The following is an 8,496-nucleotide window of genomic DNA, read 5'->3' as shown; positions in this document are numbered from 1 at the left end:
GAATAGCCTAGGCTGCATTGGGAACATTCTAAGTGGAAAGGATCATTTTAGACAGAGTTAGCCATAATCAAATTGGTCCATAATGAATAACTCAGCAATCAGACACAAAAAGCAACTCTAATAATAAAAAAACAAAAACTTGAAATAAATAATTAAGGCAACTCCTCATCAACTGTCACATCCGACCTCTAGTTCATGATGTGCTGCTCCTTGGAGTCCCCAGAAACTGCTATTGGACTTTCTGTTGCACACTACCAAAACATCCTGTCAAAAATCAGTAATGGTCCAGAAAATGCTTTTACTTGCCCTTATTACAGAGTAGTTTAGATAGCAACTCTATAGACAATTGCTTGGGTCTCCCTCTTCGGTTACACTTATATCCAGTTTTAATATTCGTTTTAAGATAACATGACTTCTACCAGAGGCTGGTGGCCTCCAGATTACACCTGTAATCCTAGTTATTCTTAGGAACCTGAGATCTTGAGGATCATGGTTTGAAGCCATCCCCATCAGGAAAGTCCACAAGACTCTGATCTCCAATTAACTACCAAAAAAAAAAAAAAAAAATGCTGGAGCTCAAGTGTTAGAGTGCCAGCTTTGAACAAAAAAGTTAAGGGATGGTACCCAGGCCGTGAATTCAAGCCTCAGCACGCACGCACATGCACACACACACACACACACACACACACACACACACACACACACACTATCAGATGGGGTAGATATGCATTATATATAAAATGTTAATATTATATATATATATATATGACTTCTTATAAGTCCAAACTTGGGAGTCTATTTCTCTGAAACCACCCCCACAAGATGGTTGACTCGATCATAGGCTCTTTCCTTACTCCTACCATGCCATCTGTCCTTCTTCACAGACCAAGTCCCACAGCAGATTCAGAACCTCGCCCTCCTTTCGCTCTCTAATTGTCCTGGTATTTGTCACGATGACAAGGGAAATGGAAGCCCCAGTCCCAACGCCTGCTGAGTGACAAGAAAGAAACAGATCACAGAAGTAAACAAGCTGGGCCACCACCACTGTGACTCACAGGGAAACACAGAGGGCGGGAACTGACTGTGTGCCAGGGACAAACAGGATAGAAGGCAAATTCAGTTTCCCTCCTGGCCTTTGAAAATGTCGATGTCTTCATCTGCTCATCATTTCTGTGTGTCTTATTTTCACAACCTGCTTGACACCCTTAATAACTGCTTTGAGACAAAGAGAAAGGAAGGGAGGGAAGGAAAAAGAAGAAAGAAGGAAAAGGTAGGCACTGAGGGGGAAAGGATGAGGCGGCAGGAGGGAGGGAAGTAAGGGCTTTCAGATGATGTAAATGGGACATGACAGAAGACAGGGACAGTTTGGTCATCCATCTTTGCCATCCATGGGAAAAAGACAGATTCATCAACAGCCCTAACATTGCTCATGGACAGACTTTGTCAACGCCCAAAGAAAAGAGAAGAGAACAGCAAGGCTGGTCTCAGGGTTAAACACAGGGCTTTTCCTGCAAGCAGGAGAGAGCCGGCTGATCCAGAAAGCCGCAGTCATCCATCTCCTCCAGAGAGGCCTGTGAACTTTCTGACCGAGGCCCAGCCTCAGATCCATTCCACACAACAACCACTTTGTGAAAATTAGCTGCCAACTTGACACACGACCCAAACCAACAGCACTGGCGAGAGCAACAGAAGCAGCAGTGACTGCAGCAACTGCAGTGAGCCACCACGCAGCAAACACACAGCCAGACCTATATGTCCAAGGCTCCATAGGCCCCTGCCTGGCTGAACCCCCATCTGAGATCAAACCCCCAAACACTCTCCCCTCAGAGATACCAAGAGGGAAGTTACTCCTGTGATCTCCTTACTATCTGTCTTACACAAATTCAGTTACTCAGCTATTAGAAAAGTACCATTCATGTAAAACAGAGGCACAGAAAGGTCTAGCCACTTGCCTAAAATCACACAGCAAAGCTCTGAGTCCAACCCCAGGAAATTCTCTTCTGGTTACGTGGACCCATGGAACCCCATTTCCCTGGCTTTCCATACATAGCACAACTCTCAGGAACATGATAACAGGGTTCCTGAGCCAGACTGACTGAGATCCACCTTCTAATCCTGTTTGTGACCTTGAACTTGACCTTCCTGAGCTGCAGTGTTCTTGTCTGCAGAGTGGACAGAGCTGTGGGAAGATGAACGTGTGTAAAAGCATTTAGCTCAGTGTCAGTGGCATGAGGAGAAGGTAGGGAGTATTTATTTTGGATCTCATAATTCCTGCTTATTCCCAAGATGCATATTCAAAGATCACTGTCCAAAAGTCACCAAAAAAGAAGGAGAGACAGACAGGCACAGACAGACAGACAGACCTGGACACCAGCCAGGCACTAATGGCTCCTACCTGTAATCCTAGCTATTCAGGGGGCTGAGATTTGAGGATTGTGGTTCAAAGCCAGCCTGGGCAGGAAAGTCCATGAGACTCTTAACCACCAAAAAGACAGGAGTTGAGCTGTATAGCTCAAATGGTACAGTACTAGCCTTGAGCACAAGAGTTCGGGGACAGCACCCAGACCCTGAGTTCAAGCTCCAGGACTAATGCGAGCACACACACACACACACACACACACACACACACACACACACACACAGAGAGAGAGAGAGAGAGAGAGAGAGAGAGAGAGAGAGAGAGAGAGAGATCAGAGTGGGCCAGCTGTCAAAAAAGACTCAGCTCCACAGAAGGAGGCCAGGGACATGAGTGCTTGCTTATTGGAGTGCTTGCCTAGGGTTGGGAAGGTGAGCATTTCTGGGCTGGCCACAGAAGCAGGTAGTCTCTCTTGCTTTTGCCCAGGTTACATCTCCCTTTAAGGAAAGGCCTTTAGCTTACTAGGAAATAAAAGTGTTCATGAATTATTAAGAAGGCTTATGTCAAGGAGGAAGGAACAACCGCATGCTGTTTTCCCAGCATTCAATATTTTTCCATTATTTATGACCAGCCCCTCATCTATTTGGGGAGGAATGAGCCAATGCTGGAAGATCCATGAAAGGATCTATTGGAAAGATGGAGAGATGGGGAGCAGTGTATGCCCCCAGAAAATAGGACTTGCCATGAGAATTCTTAGTGGAGATGTTTTTCTGCCTCAAGTATATCAAGCAAAAGTGTATCTGAAGCATGCTACAGCCACTAAACCAGTTTAGTCTTGTTTTTCACGTTTGCATTTATTTATTTATTGTCAAAGTGCTGTACAGAGGGGTTACAGTTTCATACGTAAGGCAGTGAGTACATTTCTTATTCAACTTGTTACCTCCTCCCTCGTCTTTCTCCCACCTTCCCTCCTCCCCATTTTCCTCTCCTCCTCCCCATGAGTTGTACCGTTGGTTTACAGCGTATAGTTTTGTAAGTATTACTCTTGCATTGGTTCGTCTTTTTCCTTTGTCTCTCCATTTTGATGTTCCCCTTCCCTTCCCTAGTTCCAGTAAACATACAAATATGATATCAGCTAAGAATTTCATCCGGGTCCAGTTCCTGTAGTTAGTTCTAAGTGCATAGGTATTACCCAATGTGTCTAGTTTCCTCTGTGTCTCCAACCCACACTACCAGAGAAAATAGCACTTTCCGTGGCAAACCCAGGTATTTGAAAGGCAGCTCAGTGTTCCATCTTCACCAAGAATGTAAGAGCAATCACGTTTGTCCACTCTCACCACCACAAGATAGAGCATTATGCTGGAAAGGACACAAGACTCTGGCTCCCCAAACAGACTTTAATAGCTGGGCATGGCCATCCCCAACTACAGGAAGAAGAGAAAAACAGGCACAAAAATAAAAAAGAAAGGAAGGAAGGAAGGAAGGAAGGAAGGAAGGAAGGAAGGAAGGAGGGAGGGAGGGAGGGAGGGAGGGAGGGAAGGAAGGAAGGAAGGAGGGAAGGAGGGAAGGAGGGAAGGAAGGAAGGAAGGAAGGAAGGAAGGAAGGAAGGAAGGAAGGAAGGAAGGAAGGAAGGAAGGAAGGAAGGAAAGAATGGCCCGGCATCAGAGCACCTGCCTAGCAAACTGGAGGTCCTGAGCTCAAACCGCAGGACCACCACCAAGAAAAAAGTTAGAAGAAGAAGAGCTATGCATCTAAGTGCCTAGGGATGCACACCTGTAATCCCAGCACTCAGGGGGCTGATGCAGGAGGGTCCTGAGTTCAAGGCCAGACTGGGATACTAGCAGGTCCTGCTCTTAAAATATTTCAAAATGCAAAGAACTTAAGTCTTGCAATTGCACCTATCTTGGATCCTGGATCTTCCACTTACTATTGGAGTGGTCTTGAGCATATTATTCCTGCCTTCTGAACTTTAGTTTTCTGGAAAATCAGGATGCAAACCAGTTACTATGGTGATGGTTATGATAATGAGATGTTGGTTCTGTTTTTCTTCTATGATCAGCTTCTCACCACATCTTAGCTTCTCTAAACTGCTCTAGGATGCAGCTCAGCTTTCTCTACAAACATTGCCATCACTCATGTGATCGGACCCTATTTATTCTGCTTCTCATTGGCTAAATATTAGGTGGGGGGAGACAGGAAATGCATATCATTTTAAGAGCAAACAGCAGAATTCCTTACAAGAAGTTCTTCCTTTGGCTCTCTAGAAAGTAGGCTTCAAATACAACTTAGGGCAATGGATATCCTGAAAACATGACTTAGCAAGATAAAAAAAAAAGAAATAGCAATCAGATTGCTATAACTTCAAGTGTTGGACGCTTTTTCACTGATATATGCAAAGCCATAAACTAAGTCATTCACTTGTATTCTCTTATTCAGTCTCACAAAGGTTCATTAATCATTCTTTCTGCTATTCAGACAGGCAAAGAGAGGCTCACAAGGACTGGATGCTTATACTCAAGGCTTGTTTCAGTCTAAGCAAAGACCTATCTGTTCTCCTCAGCAGACCACCCTGATAGACACCTGTCACCTGGGTTGGGACCTGATAGAATAGAACACTCCCAAGATGTTCCTGACAACACTGAGTTCTAAAGAAAACCATGTCCTTCCTTGACAAAAGACCTCCACTGTCTCTAGTCCAACAGCTAGGCGAGCTTCTGAGCCCTAGGGAGAAGAGCTCACATTTAGTGGCAGTGCTTCTAAGCTTTCAGATTTCCCTAAGAACCCCTGAACCATCGGGGTTCCACAGAACTCCACACAGGCCTACTAACGCAGATTCTTTGAAAAATGGAATGTAAAAAAATGTCTTTATTTTAAAGAAGAAAGATAAACAAAGGCCAAAAACAGATGCCGCCAGTTTGAGAGGTGCAATGATTTTTTTTTTCATTTTTCTGCCACCCTTAAGCTACAAACCCAACCACCCTAGCGCCTGTCACACTTTCGGCTTCCATCACCACAATAGCTCTATTTAAAGAGAAGGTAGCATATGTTCATCTGAGGCGGTATGGCTTCCCATGCAGTGCCTGCGCCCAGATGTGTATCAGCTTACAGCAGGGCTATGATTAATGAGGGTCCCATTCCACCCATGCTATTTTTGAGAGAACACCAAGGCACTGAGGCAAACCAGAAAGTAGTCCGGATGAGAGGAAGCATGCCTTCAGAAAGAGGAGGTTCACAGGCCACAGAAACATCGCAAAGTCCCCATGCGCCAGGCTGTCACTGTCTCCCCCACCCTGTACCTCCCACCTTGTCTCCTGCGGGGAAGGAAGCAGCCATTTCTACCCTTGACAGTTTTACCTGCTGTAAAGGCAGCTTGCCTACCTGAGCCTAGCACTTCCTCCCTGCTCTAGAGGAATGGCTGGCCCCGCCCTGTGAATTAAGCCAGTGGGGAAATAGAAGATAGAAGCCTCTGGCTGATAACTGCTCCCAATTATTCCAGGTTATCTGCCTGGGATAGCATATTCCAGGGGACAGAGCCCTCCTCTGGTGTTCTGTCACCAAGAATCCTCACAGAGAGAAAGGCTCTTTCTTCCCCATCAAGAATATGTCAAAGGCCCCCAGAGAACGAGCCACCCACAAACTGACTGGGTAATCTCTGGCTGTCAGATGCATGAACCCCACATCAAACCACCCAGCAAGCTGCCAAACTCGTCTCTGCCTACTTTACCTGAGCTTCCCACCTAAGTGACTCTGCACCCAGCATCCTGCCAAAATCTCCCTCAGGGGACACAAGTCCCTCCTTGTTATTTCAGAGGGTGATGGCATCTAACCTGGGATTCCCGAGGCCCGGGCATCTGTGATGGCAGTCATTTCTGAAAGTGGTCGAATGGTGTACAGTGTTCAAAACACCATGGGGTATGTTTACTTTCATATCCAACTGGGACGAATAATAATTCCATGTGGGTAGGAAGGGGATAAAAGGAGCCTGGATTTGATCATCATTTCCATGCTGCGTGGCATACCTTGAAATCTCACATGTGGTCCCAATGGTGTGTCTAATGAAGGCATGCTAACCAAAACTTTCTCACAAGTAAGTGTTGTGTTGGGAAGGGCTTCCTGCACACAGAAACCTGGCAGTAGGTGAGAGTTACCACTTTTATTCTTCTGCTCAGATATGCTGCCAAGCTTCCTAATGGACAGAAGAGGGATTTTAGGAGAGATAGGCCTTGTTTATCATCCTGCCTTCATGAGCCACTGGCTTCGTGAACTTTCAGCAGAAGAATCATTGCACATTCGTCTCTTGTCTCTGAAACTGGGGCTGTCCTCTCCATCTCGCCAAGAAATTAGCTCAATGCAATGAGCTAAGTTAGCGAGAGCAGCAAAGGGAGTACCAGGCACTCAGTAAAGAGGCTGGTAAACCTTTATTCCTTCTACCCTTGGCCTCTGCCTGTGTTGATGGACAAAGAGGCTCTTTCATATTAGATGGGCCTGGTTTCCAACTCAACCACATGGTTATGGTGACTTTCCTCTGTCTGGGCTGAGCCTAGACCAGGCTTTCTCATCCTTGAAAGACAATCTTGCTTGTAGGGCTGTGGTAAAGATTGGAGATAAGGTACCCCAAAAAAGCATCTGCTCAACAACAGCTTGCTCTTACAGTTTTCCTGCGGTGTCTGTCTCATGCCACCACATAAATAGGTTTGGGCTGAGATGTATGACTACACACACACACACACACACACACACACACACACACACACACACGAGAGGATCTAAGACAGTGCCAGTGGCACATTGGGAAGAGGAAAAGATGCTGTATGGTCTCGGCAGGGGAGTGATGGCAAACCTCCATTCCAACAGAGGATAAGAATGGCTAAGGATTCCTAGATACTGCAGTGATTTGTGGATCACAGTACATAATCACAAATGCAAGTCTGTGATGTTAATTTTGGAATAGAAAAGTGTTTCACGATGTTGTCCAAGCTGGCCTCTAACTCCTGGGCTCATGTGATCTTCCTGCCTCAGCTTCCTCCAGCTTGTGGTATCAAATGGTTAAGGAAAGGAAAAAGTCATATTCTACCTCCGGAAGTAGAAGGAGTGATGGGGGAAGGGACTGGAAGTTGGAGTTCATTCCCACCTGCCAGAAAGCTAGGAATTGCTTTTGGTGCAGAGCCGTTTTTGTGATCACTGTTGCTCTATTTTGTGCATCTTTGCATTTTTAAGCAAATTTCAACCTGCCTGGTAGTTTTTTTTCAGCCATCCTGCAGAAAGCCCTCGTGCACAGGTGTTAAGAACGCAACACCACACACATGGTCACCATGGGTGCGTACTGCAGTGGGCTAGCTTCCTGTGGCTGGGAATCCTAAGTGACTCACTAACAGCCTGTGCTGAGGACCAAAGGAATCAGAAGAAGCCCCAGGCAGGGCTTTCATTACCATGGTACCTTGAGAGGCCTAGCGACCCTGCAGCCTGGGAATGAGACAGAGGGGATGGAAGTGTAGAAGTGCATCCTCCAGACAGCAGTCGCCCAGCCCCTGATGCCTGAGCAGCGATGGAAGTCCCTCCATCTATCCCCATCTCCAGCCCAGACCTTGCCTACAGAACCTTCTGGAACCCCACAGAATGATATCAGCCGGTTCAAGCAGGAAGTTGAGGCTGCTGTAGACATTCTATTTGTGACTGCCTCTGAATAATTTAACACTCTCTCCAAAAGAGACTATCATTAGAATTTGTCAATTCCTGCGCATTTGAGCAGACAGATTCGAAAGAAAGAAAGAACGGGAAAGTTCCCACACATACTGGCTTCAAGTAGTAGAAAAGACAGGTGGTGATTCCATTTTATTCTTTTACATATATATACAATATATTTTTAACTTTTTATTTTTTCATCAAAGCTTTATGCTCACGGGTGCATCTGACACCACCAGCAATGCTATCCTTTTATGTCTAATTAGCCTTGAGACCAAGTCAGCACAAGAGACATGAGATGTGGGCGAATATGCTTAATTCTTACAAAGGCTCCGCCAGCTTTTCCCACCTCCACTGCTGGTTCCGTGTGTGATGGTATTCAAACCACTTAACCTTTGTGAGCTCTGTCTCTCTACCTGCAGAAGATGAATAATAAATGTGGCCTCGGCTGTGGGGTG

The sequence above is a fragment of the Perognathus longimembris genome, chromosome 20 (genome assembly GCF_023159225.1).
Source record: "Perognathus longimembris pacificus isolate PPM17 chromosome 20, ASM2315922v1, whole genome shotgun sequence".
NCBI lineage: Eukaryota > Metazoa > Chordata > Mammalia > Rodentia > Heteromyidae > Perognathus > Perognathus longimembris.
This window is presented reverse-complemented; position numbering follows the sequence as displayed.